General features: G+C 37.4%; 1 long non-coding RNA gene across 1 annotated transcript in view; it reads left to right on the top strand.

Annotated features, from left to right (window-relative positions):
* The window catches only part of LOC128627296 (uncharacterized), a 51,551-nt gene that overhangs the window by 18,791 nt on the left and 18,509 nt on the right, over positions 1 to 14,251 (top strand). The window contains exon 3 of the long non-coding RNA XR_008391466.1: positions 1,156 to 1,298. This is a non-coding gene — a long non-coding RNA (uncharacterized LOC128627296). The remainder of the gene's footprint in view (positions 1 to 1,155; positions 1,299 to 14,251) is intronic.

Below are 14,251 nucleotides of genomic sequence, written 5' to 3'. Positions count from 1 at the left end.
AGTCATGGGTATTTAAATATTTTAAATTGAAAACTTTATAAATCTGTTTTCATATAATATGCTCTAAAAATATCAAGGTAACAGAAACTAGAAAGAAAATATTCAACATACCCAGGAAACATTAAAATTATACAAATTAAAGCCCATATCTAGATATATTTCTTTTTGTGGTACTTAATTACAGTATTTTGTTAAATACAAACAAAAAAAAATCAATGTGACAAATCTTCAAGAAAAATAATGTTCCAAGACTTTTAAATCTACTTCTGAAGTCTCAGTCCAAATACTTAACTACACGTTAGTAGGAAAACCACACGTACCGCTGCACATACAACATGCAGGATAAACCGCATCCCAGAAGAATGAATACCGATTTAAGAAAGAACAACAATAAATACAATTTGCATGTGATATTGAGATCTAAAAGCTCTTAAGACTTCTACATGTAGCATCTATAGCATGAAGGAACACTGTTGTTTACATGTAGACAGTCTGCTTACATACAATAATCACATAACAATCTCTACATTATGCTGCAAATGCTGCACAAGAAATAACTTGTCTGATTGATATGCAGACTGTTTGCTGGGATGGTGACAGCCAAAGTAAGTTCAAAGTCACAGAATATGTTGTCAACCTAGTGTAAAAATGTACAATTACTTGCTATTCTGTTTAAAGGTGACTACTACTATCTGTTCCCTAGGCTACTTGTTCACTGTAGCTTATTATCATTACAAAGTATTAAAATGGATTAGTTTTTCTACATTGTGTTCATTTGGGGAAGTACATGTTTTAGACAGCTTACTGACAAGGGTTTTGAAAAAAAGTATTTCTTCCTCTACTAAAAATTACCAGGCAGCTTATTTTTGAGAATAAAACTCTCTAAATTGCATGCTTACAAATTTCTCTTTCCCAATAATTTAATATAGAGAAACCAGAGAGAAGTGAGAAGATATCTAATTAATATCTTCTAATGCCCAACTAATGTCAAGCATGACTCCAATTTATAGTTGAACTGTACTCCAATTTATAGTTGAACTGTACTTTTACATTGAAAAATTCAATTACACTTACTGACAGAATTTGAAATGCCACATTATTTACATTGGCAAACTTTACAGGCTCACAGTATATTTATTAACATTCTTTCCACAGAATAAAGCGTATATACAATACAGATCACTGCATTCTTCATATCTACCAGAACAGCAATGGATTGCTTCAGCCTAAGAGAGCCAAAGACCAAACAGAGGCAGATATTAATGTGCCCTTCCTTTTAATTCTCCAGGCAAAACAAGGTAACCTTGACATTTCACTATCCTCTCTGGATCCTGCTACATTTTTCTCATTCTCTTTCTCTGGTGCCTCCCTCTAAACACCTTCCAACTCCATCCCAGTTCCTACGAGCATACAACCACAGGACCCTCCCTGCACACAACAATTTTGAGCTGTGAAGAGGTTCAATTACCACATTGGTGACTCAGTTGCAATGCACAAATCATTTACTAGGATAGCTTGAGGACATGACAGTGACAGAGAGACATCTGTTGGGTAGATTGGAGGCAAAAAAGGGTTTATTCACAGCTGGTGCCTTAGTCCTGCTAGCCACTCGGCCACCACAGTGTCCTCCAATTTTCTTCTCCTTCTTGCTCCCTGCTGTCAGCTGCCAAAAGATATCTGTTCACACCCTTTGCTGAATGAAAAGGTGCTAATGCATGACTTCAGGATATGTCAGAACATACAGTACTTACAAGTGTTTGGAGATGCAGCTGGCCTGACCATGCAGAAAAAAAATACTAAAGAGAGCTTTTCTCAAAAAGGGGAGGAGAAAGAACAGTCAGAGAATATTCTTTTTCTTTGACTGTACACTAGGGGTGGGGTGATTAGGAGGGGACCTTCCTTAGTTTCAAACTACCTTTTCATTTCTCCCTCCATACACAAGAGATCTAATATATTTTACAATCCTGAATATCCTAAGATAATAATTGTTCTGTAAACTTATCTTGGCAAATATGCCAATTAATATAAAATAGATTATTAGAGTATTTTAAGAATATATTTTTTCTTATTTTTATATGCTAGAGAGGAGGAGCCAAAATTAGAAAGAAAATGAAACAGATACTCTACTTTGCTCATTGTAGCTGTAATCAGATGACTCATTGCTATATATTACTAATGTTTATCTGTTCTCAGAGCTAACACCTAGCATATAAAATTTATTCTACTTACCACTAAGAAAGAAGAATCCCCATTTGGAACTGGCAAGATCTGGAGAACTCCTTTAACATCCAGAATCAGCACTCAAGTCTCCTCTCTCAAGTTTTTTTGATTTGATAGTCCACATGAAACTAGAGGCTTGTGAAAGAATCTAAGTTACATAGCTGAATCAATGCTATACACAATGATAAATATACTACTAAGAGAGCAGTATTTCACAGAAAAAAATCATAGGTCTAAACTACAAAACAGTAAGTGAGAAGATCTACATTGGGCAACAATGCCTGCCAGACATAGCACCACAGAAAGGATTATCCTAGAAACTCTATGCTCTGAGTGTCTGAAATACAAATTACTGATCAGCATTTTTTTTTACCAATTCTCATAATATTCTGGTGGCTTATCTGATAGAAAAAAAACGAAGAATTTAGGTGAGTAGTCAAAAAAATTAGGTAAACTGAGATGAAATTATCCCCTTTCAAATGGATTACAAGGGCATCTACTAACCTATTATAGAATTTTTCCTATAGAGGAAAAAAATGTGTTTGTTCAGAAATAATAACATGTCCTTCTTGAAATCAAAGGACTCTTTTTATAGGAGTTTAATCCACTAGCTTAGAACCTTAAATTGCATTAGATTTTTTTTCATGTATAGAAAGTCATATTTTAATCTTATTTTGAAAGTATGGCAAGGTCATCAAATTTATTCCATCTATTTTAATTTCTACTGTATAATTTGTTTTCTATGTATAATAAGTATATTTGAAATGATTATAAATATCATAAATTAGTTTACATTATCCCAATATACACTTAAACTATACAAAGAAATGCTGGTCTGCTATATTGATTTTTAAAAAAAGTAAAATAGCTGTTTTAACAATGTGAATATAATAGGAAATTACTGTATAAGTTATTGTTCTTGTTGAAATGTCTCAAAAAAGCACTTTACAAGAATCTTGCAACCTAAGTAATCAAATTCATTTCACCAAGTACTTTTATTAATAAGATAATTTTAAATTATGATAGAAATACGTTTTCTGTAGAAAATTAAAGATTCTTTATATCAGCAATATATTCTGAAATGTAGCTGTACCAGAAATAGTTTAAATTATTTTTATTAACTTAAACACAAACTATTCATACATGCAGATGAATAAATGCAAGTTTCATGCAGAGAAATAATTTTTAACTACTTTCCAATAACTAACAATAATAAAAATGAATGACGACCAATCTTAAAAGTTGCCTCAGCAGACAAAACCGGTTTAGTTATTCAAGCAAAGCTTCAGTTAAGACTAACCTGACCTGGGTCATTTTCCTGGTTGTACCACTGGAAATCACAAGCAAAGATGGAGTTGCTTCCAAAAGTTGATATGAGGTAACTGACCATTTCCCTACATTTAAGAAAATTCTAATATCCTGACTCATCACTCTGAAAAATTAACAGTTACTGCTTTCTCACAATATAAAGTGCTTCATAGCAATATATTTTATATCCTGATTCCAAGTTTTAGTCTGCGTACTCACAGTTTGCAAACTCTCTTTTGGTCTTATTTCAGTTATTTCTGAACATTTGACAGCATATTTAACATGTCATACACATTCAAATTAGTAGCTCTGTGTTGTACATACAAAGTTATGGCCCTATGAGCATTCAATAATAATGTTTATTTTGTTTACTAAAATGAAAATTTGGCAGTTTTTATACATAGAAAGTGTGTTTTTAATATATTATCATTCGCTTTATTTCAGCTGTATCAACTCTAACTTTTGATGTAATTATTTTGTTCCTTATTAGCGACAAATATTTCTAAGTTTTTTTCCAGCTTATCTTGGTACATAAATTATAAATTTATTAGTCTGGTGATATCTTAGTTTGCAAATAATTCAATGTCAGGGTGATTTTGTAAAATATTATATAAACTTTGTATTCATAATTTGTCCTTTTTTCTTCACAAAGTAAAATCTTATATTTCATTATACTTGATATACAGCATAAATCCAACAAACAAAATTACTCACTGATCATTAATCATGTGTACCCAAAAGATTAGTAAGCAATAAGTAAAATATCCTTGCTCAGTGATGATTACCAGAATAAACAAAAATATATTATATTAATATGTTTTATAGTTTATGGATATTCCATTTTTCTTTCATAATACCCAACAAGTCTTGAGAATAAACTAGAAGAAAATATAAAGAACTTTTATATATTATTATATACAGACTTATAGGACATTAAAACACTTACATACTTGAATATATAAAAGGATATTAATGAGGTTTCCAAGTAGAGATGGCTGAGTAGGTAAATACTGTGCTCGCCTCCTCCCAGGACCACATTAAATTATAACTAAAAAGTAAAACAACTATCATTAAGAACCACCAGAAGACTAGATAAACAGAAGTTCTACAACTAAGGATATGAAGCAGCAGCCAAAATGAGATTAGTAGGAGTGGAGATGCAGAACAGGCAGGTCCCACACTCATGGAGTGGTGTTTAAGAATTCAGAGGGGTATCTCAGCTGCAAAGTTCTCGCCTGAGAACTGAGGGGTCCTAGCCCCAGCCCAGTGCACCAGTGCCAGGAAGATGAGTACCCATAACACATGGCTGTGAAAATCAGCAGGGATTTCATTTGAATGAGATGAAGTTCTGCTGGAGTCCCAGGCATTCCTCTTGAGGAGCTCAGGCACAAAACTTGCTTACTCACAACTCACTTGTTCTGGGCACAAGGGCTGAAGCTCAAAAAGCACCAGAAACAAGTGGAGAGCTGAACTGACTAGCTTCAGGGTGAAGGCCAGAGGAATAAGGGTCAGGGTAGCTCTCTTCAGAAAGAAAGCATTGGCAGGCACCACTGTTCCCTGGTTGAGCACTCCTGCCATCCAGCCTATAGGTACAGGTAGGAGCCAAATCTGTGCTCTCCATTAACCTGGTTAATACTCTTCACACTGCCCTGTCAATAACCTGAGACCCTGCCGCACAGAATTCATACACCACTTTTAGTAGTTTTTCATACTAGTGGCCTGCCTTGACTCACACTGCAGACTTTCCTAAAAGCTCTCAAGTCTACAAACCCCAATCAGTGGCTGGCCACAGCATTTCCTGTACCTCTTGCTAATGGCCTCAAGCTTGGCACAATGGTGTCCAGTGTCGCCTTGCATTGTAACACCCATCAGGTAGCTGCAAGCCTGTCAAAAGCTGCAGTCAGTGCTGACTTGGAATATAGCCTCTATTAAGAGGTCACTAGCCTGCCACAAATAGTGGCTGGCCTCAGCTCACACTGTGGTGCCCAGAAAGGATCATAAGCCCAGTACTAGTGGCAGCCAGCCTCAATCTGCAATATAGCCTCTCCTGAGAGCCTCCAAGTACAGCACAAGCAGCAACCAACCACAGAGCACTTCATAGCTCCCAACATGTGGCCATAAGCAGGACACAAATGATACACCTGAAGGGTCACTAAGCTGGCATTAAAACCTGGATAAAGTGACTCCAATTCTTTGGGTCATGACCCACAAAGCAGCTCATGTGCTGCTGGCCTTCCTAGATCTCATAGCCAGTCAGCCTGAAGGTCATTACCTTCGGGTTGGCAAAATGGTCTTCTATAAGTGAAATAATTTCATGCCCACAGTAATGAAGTCTAAACTACAAGAAAAGGACACACATAACTCATACAAGAGACACCCCAAAGCACAAAAAAATTCAATTAAAATATTGGCAAAAGACCTGAATAGACATATCTCCAAAGAGGACATACAGATGACCAATAGACATGTGAAATGAAGCTCAACATCACTAATCACCAGAGAAACGCAGATTGAAACCATAATGAGATATTACCTCACATTTGTCAGAATGGCTATCATCAAGAAGCAAACAGCAAATGCTGGTGAAGATGTACAGAAAAGAGAACCATCATGCAGTACTGGTGGGATTGTAAATTGTTGCAGCTACTATGGAAAACAGTAGGAACACAAAACAAAAAATTTAAAAAAGAACTACCATATGACCCAGCAATTCCACTTCTGGGTATTTATTTGAAGAAATAAAAAACACTAATTTGAAAAGACATGTGCATTTCTATGTTCATTGAATCATTATTTACAATAGTGAAGGTATGAAAGCAACCTAAGTGTCCATGCATAGATGAATGAATAAATAGGTGGTCCATATAAACAATGAAATATTAAGCCACAAAAAGAATTAAATCATGTCATTGGTGACAACATGGATGGACCTAGAGGATATTATGCTAAGTAAAACAAGTCAGACAAAGAAAGGCAAATATCATATAATGTCATTTACATGTAGAATATAAAAAACAGAACAGAAATAACTCACACAGAACAAACTGATGGTTGCAAGTTAGGAGGAAGATTGGAGGGGTGGGTGAAAAAGATGAAGGGATTAAGAAGTATAAACAGCCAGTTATAAAAATAGTCACATGGCTGTAAAGTACATCATATAGAATACAGGGTGGAACAAAAGTAGGTTTACAACTGTTTGTATGGAAAATAAAATGATAATAAATAATATAAGAATAAACTCTGTTTCATGTACTTACAACTGTAAACCTACTTTGCCTTACTCTGTATGATCAGTAATGTTATGATAACCTGATAACCATATGGTATCAGATAGACACTAGATTTACCAGGATGATCACTTTATAAGTTATGTAAATACCTAATAAATGTATACTCAAAACTAATATTAAATAGTATGTCTACTATCATTGAAAAATTACAGGACATTGGTAAACTTATAGAAGAAAAAGCGGTATCTTGTAATATAACAAATCTTTGTTGAAAATACATTGCACGTAAGGCACTGTTCTGGGCTCTGTTCCTGTTGCATAACCACCCAGCGAGAAAACCCAGGTTCAGGGAAAAGTAAATCATATAATTTCTTTATTACACTGTTAACTTATGTTTGATGAACAGTACCCCCAAGCAACTTGATTTAAATATATATATAGATATAAATAGATAAGTGGATAATAGATAGAAAATAATACTACTTTACTGACAACAAAATACACATCCAAATTTTCCCAAAATGCTCTTCTATAAGTGAAATAATTTTAAATTGCTTTATTTTATTTTATGTTATTGCTATATGAATAATGAAACTATATTGAGTGGTTTATTATTATATGTGCTATATGACTATCTATATATGAATGCTAATAAGAGGCTAATCATTCAGCATGCCTTCTCATTGAATTTTATAACTGATAGTTATAAAAATTTATTTACTGTTCATTACATTAATTATTTCTGTGTTTAGATTGTAGCTACATTGCTTTATAATATCTTCTATACAACACCTTTCAATGCCTCATATAGTTTTGGTTTTGAGTAAACATCTGTTATTTGAAATCCTATGGAATGAGTCTGTTTTCCAAAAGGTAAAGCTAAAACTTAGGAAGATAATTCCCTTAACTGAAGTATTCAATCACTCCTTTACACTATTTTCTCTAATGTCAGATCATTTTTAAGTTTAAACATTCAGCTAAAACATTAGAGAGGTAAATTTAATGTGTGACAGACTTGATGTCACTTCAAATAAGCCACTTATGATAGCTTATTGAGATTGTATATGCTGTTGATTTAGTGTTTTTTTGGAGCAATAGTTCAGGAAATGAATGGCAAAGCTCTTGCTATTATTCATCCATAATATTAGCTTAATGGCTAAATTCATGGTTTATAATTTTCTGGAATAAAACATGGGGTACACCAGTTTTTAAATGACAGGTAGTATGCTTATTTCACAAAGAATCTCTGGCTTCATATACTGTAGCAGAGAACAAATTATTGTGAATTTATTTCAAACTGCTGCTTTGACTCATCACAACAAATAGAAAGATACAGGGCAACATAGCTTGGAAGAATAAAAAGCATACTGATACTCAAATCAACTTCCAAGATCTTTAAAAACACTACAAAAGTGCATGTTTCATATGGCATAAAACATAAATAGAAAATTGTTAACGGTCCAGTCATAACTTACTTTAGTTTTAGTATGGTTTATTCATTACAACTATGACTCAAATTTATTTAATTCGTGTTACTAAGGGTTTTATGTTATGTGATTTATAGTTTTAAAATGCTACTATTTAAAAAAACACAGCCTTTGACAATTTTTCTCAATTATACTCCCAGTCAATAATAATTTGGTTAATAAATTTACTTGATTAGTAAAATTTGGAGCAATTATCATAACAGAATTTTAAGTATAAGACAAAATTTGGAAAGCTAATAAAGAAAAGGTAAACTGTTAGACACAAGGGTCTGCTTCCGAGCAGCAACTTTAAATACAGAAGTCTATTTCCCTTGAAATATTTGTATTTGTCAATATTCCAACATATATATTGTATCCTCCCAGAAATGTTTTCACTCTACATTATTGAAAAATTTTAGCATATACTCCAAAATATAGATGAGGCTAATTAATAACTAATTTCTTATATGGAAGGCATGCAAGAGATCATGAGCAACTTTGTGCTTTAGCATGACACAATTAGTGAAGAATTAGGTCAACTGCCCCTAAAAATATAGTCAAACAATTTACCTAGTAATATGGTACTGAGAGTGAGTATAAACTGTATGGAACATCAATCTGATGCTGTGACTCATTAATAAAAAGAAAAAACTCAATTATGCAAGTTATTCAAGAAATACATATGCAGAGGTAAACATAATGGAGTAAATACAGTACTCTCATCTTCCCATGAGCAAGTCAAAATTACAAATAAACTACAGAACTATCATTCAGAACTACCTGAAATCGAACCGAACAGAAGTCTTATAACTAATGATAAAAAGCAGCAGCCAAGGCAAGACTGGTAGGAGGGGCAGAGACATGAAAAGGGGTGGCCCCACACTTAGGTGTGGGGGTTAAAAATTGGGATGGATATCACAGCTGCAGAGGTTCTCCCTGAGGAATGAGGGATCTGCATAAAATGAGGGTTCCCCCCAAAGCTCCCAGCCCAGGGTTTCAGTGCCATGAAAAGAAGTACCCCTAACTTCTGGCTGTGAAAAATAGTAGGGATTGTGGCTGAGTGAGACAGAGAGCTACTAGGGTCCTAGGCATTCATCTTAAAGGGCCTTGAGAAGACTGACATGGACTCACTCACTCTGAGCCCTAGAGCAGGGACAGCAGCTCAAAACATAGAGGGAACATAGAGAGAGGAAATGAATTGTCTGGCTTCAGGGCAAGGACAGCTTTGTCCCAGACAGAAGTGGTGGCAGGGCCCATTGTTCCTTTTCTGAGCACTTATCCACAGAGCCAGCTAGAGGGCATCCTGAGTCTCCATCAACCTGGTCACATTGTTAGCCCAGCCCTAGAGACCCTGCCCCACCCAAATTCCAGGCCCATGCAATCTATTTACAGTGTTTTTCCTTACAAAGGACCTATCTTGGCTCATGCTGGGGGCTTTCCTAAATTTTCTCAAAGGCTCAAAATCCCCAAACAAGAAACATCTAGCCTCAGCATGCCTTGTACCTCTTGTTAAGGGTCCTCAGTCTCAGAAATAGTGAGCCTAGGGGTAAATTTCTCCCTCTGAGGTGCCAACAGCAATCCAGGCTCAACTACAATAGGAGGGTACACACAGGCCACATTGGGGGGGTTGCAAAAGGAGTGCCCAGCTCAGGTGACTGGGGAGGCCATGCCACTGGGCCCAGTAGTACACCTACTCCATAATGCCACATAAATGTCATTTCCTAATGAGACTAGGAAATGTAGCGCCTTTCCTAATGCATAGAAATAAACACAAGAAGGCAGCTAAAAGGAGGAGACAAAGAAACACATTCCAAACAATAAAACAGAACCAAACTTCAGAAAAAGAACTAAACAATATGGAGACAAGCAACCTAGCAGACGCAGAGTTCAAAACTCTGATTATAAGGATGCCCAATGAACTTAGAGGAAGAGTATATTAACTTAGCAAGAACTTCAATGGAGAGACAGAAAACATAAAAATGGAGATAGAAAACATAAAAAAAGCAGCCATAAATAAAGAATATAATAACTATAATGAAAAATACATTATAGGGAATCAATATGAGAGTAGATGAAGCAAAGGATCAAATCAATGATTTGGAATATAAGGTAGTATAAAATACTCAATCAGAACAGCAATTAGAATATAGGATCCAAAAAATGAAGATGGTTTAAGTAGCTTTTAGGACAACTTCAAGCATACTAATATTTGCATCGTGGAGTGCCAGAAGTAGAGAAGAGAGAACAAGAAATTAAAAACCTACTTAAAAAAATAGTGACAGACATCTTCCCTAAATAGAGGTACATGCTAGGAAGTGCAGAGAGTCACAAATAAAATGATAAAACCAAAGAGGTCCACACCAAAACATATCAGAATTAAAATACCAAGAGAGGAAGATGGCCGAGACATAGGTGGGAGTGGAGTCCACTTCTGCCTGAACATGGGTAAAATACCTAGTCAATCTTCTGAGAAAGAGGGAACAGCCAACAGTGTCTCACTATATATGAAGGTTAAAGGCCAAAATTGTAGAGGACATTGAAAAACCAGACAGTAAGGAGAGTGCTTCAGGTCAATAAGGTCCCTGGGGACCAGGACAGCTGCAGCCCCAGGCCCTCTCCCACCAAGTCTGTAGCAGGATTCTCGGGAGAGAACCAGGTCAATGGTTCCTTCCCCTGCCAAATACGGAGGTTACAGCAGCACTGGGAGGAGCCTGGATGCTTGAAGTCGCTGGGGGGGGGGGGGGGGATAAAAATGAAGTGGCAAATACACAGAGGCAGTGTTCACCAGCTGAGACTGTGTTCACCAGCTGAGACTGTGTTTAGCAGCTGAGACTGTGGACTGAGACTGAGACTGCTGGATCATTGCCAGTGAAACTGGGGAGCCTGGTGATGCCTGGAGAAGGGAGACAAGTTGGGCAATAATGAACCCTGACCCATACAGTCTCTGGTCTAGTTGGAAAGTTGGGCTGTATGAGAGGCCAGGTGCTTGTTAGTAGTGGCAGGCTTGAACAGGAGGAATTTGTTTTGTTTTGTTTTGTTTTGTGTTTAAAAAGGCTCTAAGTGGCTGTTTAGGGAACTCTACTGCAGCGGCCATCCCCACCTCCCCCAGATGCACCCCTGCAGTCACCACAGCCTTGGACAGACGCGCCCCTGCTGCCATGACTGGGGTCACACCCATGCCTCTCTCCTCTTCTGGGACTACAGCAGCTGAGTATACCTGCAGGAGCCTGAGGTCCCAGTGGTGTGTGTCCCACCCACCTGAGCTAAGTCTGCGCCCTTGCCCTTGCTGCTACAACAGGAGAGGCTGTGCCCACACCTGCAGAATCAGAGGTGCACACCCCACCCCTATGACCCCGCTGTTGTGCCCCCCATCCCTGCCACAGCAGTGAAGGCCACTTGCCCAAGCCCATGACCCAGGAGACTTGTGCCAGCAGCCACAGCATTGCAAAATGCCCGCCCTGTGTGGCAGGACAGGTGTGCTACCAAGAATGAGGAAGGAGGAGGCGACTCGCACAGAGGAAAGCACCAGGGTCCAGGGAGTTAGCCCTCCCCAGAAAGACTTAACTCTGTGGGGGAGCCAAACTACCCTGAAGAGACTTTGAGAGTACCTAGCACCTAGGGGAGCAAAGAGCAGGAGGGGGGTTTGTGTGTTGCCCCTAATTGGTGCACCTCAGGTAGAGCACACCTGGTGGACTGAAGACATAAGCCTGGCCTAGCAGGGCACTGGGGGCCTGGCATCGAACACAGGAACTGGGCTGGAGGCTGAGCAACTGTGAAGAGTGTCGCCTAGACCTGGCCCCCCTCGGTGCAAAACCACAGGATAGGAGTAAAGCAAAATCCAACCCTCCTTAGCCTGGTGCAGCCAGGAAGACCAGCAGAACTCCCTTGGAAGGTTTAAAGACAGCAGGAAGTCCCCCCCCCTTTTTTTCTCTTTCTTTTTTTTTTTTCTTTCTCCCACAAATCAGACAATAAGACCTTGAGCTGTGAAAGGACCGAAGTCAGACTGAAAAAGGGATCACAAAGCTAATCCCCAAAACTGAGAATCTGAGACAAATTTCACTTTGCTATTCCAGAGAACTTGCAAATTATTGTTGATTTGTATTGTCATTATTTTTCATTATTTTACTTCGTTTATTAGTATGTTTATATTTCTCTTCAGTTTTCTTTAATTGCATTGTTTGACTGTTTTTCCTTTTCTCTTTCATAGTGTATTTTTAGTTTTCCTTCTTTCACTTTACTTGTGTTCCAATAGCACACTACTCTAGACTGTGTCCTTCCTATTCTTGTTATTCAGATCACATAGATTCTGTCATGATTGTTGTTCCAGTATTATTGTAAATAATTGTTGTTCCATATAATTGCAAATACTACACAGCACCCCTCCTGGATCCTAGCCTAGTTCACTGTCTTCTGGAACTTTATTACTGTTGTGGTTAACTCTATTCTCTCTCACACTACACCTATTTTCTATCCCTTACTCTCACTGTATCTCATAATCTGACCTCCCACAAGCCCACTGTTCTCTGGATTCCATTTGAAATCCCTCCCCCTTTTAACCAGTGTCTTATCTTTTTTCCACCCTTTCTAAAAATTGGTTAGTTGGATGAAATGTCATTGTTAACACTATACTTATCCAAAAGATCTCTTATCTATTCTTTAAGTGCTGGTACTTTAAATCCCATAGAACATACTCCCACTGTCTTAATCCATGTTGCCTTCCCCTTCCAACTAATCATGTAAAAGAGTAGTTGGGAGCTGTAAACATCAGTATACCTGCTGGAAGAGGGAACCCACCAACAGATAATAAAGAAAGAAGGTGAAGCAGTGGGTGAAAGCCACACTAACCTCTACCCAGGACCAATCTGGAAGTACAACTAAATGGTGGAGAAATTACCCAGAACAAACAACTGAACAATAGTGAGAGAGAAGCCTCAAAACCTTGGACGGACAGAAGAACCAGCTTCAAAAAACTGACTGAACCTCCACAACAGCATACAAGACATGGTGTGTGGAGTGACCCTCAGTAAACCAGTTGGAAAGAAGGACCCACCAAAGAAAAATCCAACAACGATCAAAACCTAAAGACATCCAGAGAACTAATATAAACAACACTCCAAGAGCAGCAAGTTCAGGAGATCAAGGAGACTGCATCATTGAATCTCACAGGTCTCCTACCATAGAAGTTCATATCACAAACACAGGGAGTCAGAACAGATCAATTTTAGAAGCAGCCACTAATGAGAAGAGTCTCACAAATAATGGGAAGACAAAGAAACAATCCCCAAATGAAAGGAAAGAAGGAAGCCTCAGAAAGAATGTTAAATTAAATGGAGGCAAGTCAACTCTCAGATGCTGAGTTCAAAGCATTGGTTATAAGGAAGCTCAATGAGTTCAAAGAAAATTACCAAAAACTATAGGGAAACTACGATGAACTCACTATAAAGTATATCAACATGAAAAAAGGAAATAGGAACTATCAATATGGGCCAAGAGGAAATGAAGAATACAATTTCTGAATTGAAGAATACAGGAAGGAATCAAAAGCAGGCTAGATGAAGCACAAGATTGGATCAATGAGCTGGATGACAAGGTAGAAAAAAACACCTGGAAAGAGCAAGAAGAGGGAAAAATAGAAAGAATGAAGAGGTGTTAAGGGAACTGCAGGACAACACAAAACATAATAATATCCATATAATAGGGATACCAGAAGGTGAAGAAGAGGAGCAAGGTATAGAAAACCTGTTTGAAAAAGTAATGATGGAAAACTTCCCTAATTTGATAAGAGAGAAAGTCACACAAATCCAAGAAACACAGAGAGTCCCAATCAAGAGGAATTCAAAGAAGCCCACTTCAAGACATAACATCATTAAAATGGCAAAATTCCAAGACAAAGAAAGAATCTTAAAGGCAATAAAGGAGAAAAAGAAAGTAAGATATAAGGGAGGCCCAATAAGGTTAGCAGCTGACTTCTCAATGGAAAGTCTCCAAGCCAGAAGAGAATGGCAAGAAATATTCCAAGTAATGAGA

Source organism: Artibeus jamaicensis, unplaced genomic scaffold (genome assembly GCF_021234435.1).
Source record: "Artibeus jamaicensis isolate MK-2021 breed Jamaican fruit bat unplaced genomic scaffold, CSHL_Jam_final contig_373, whole genome shotgun sequence".
NCBI lineage: Eukaryota > Metazoa > Chordata > Mammalia > Chiroptera > Phyllostomidae > Artibeus > Artibeus jamaicensis.
This window is presented reverse-complemented; position numbering and strand designations above follow the sequence as displayed.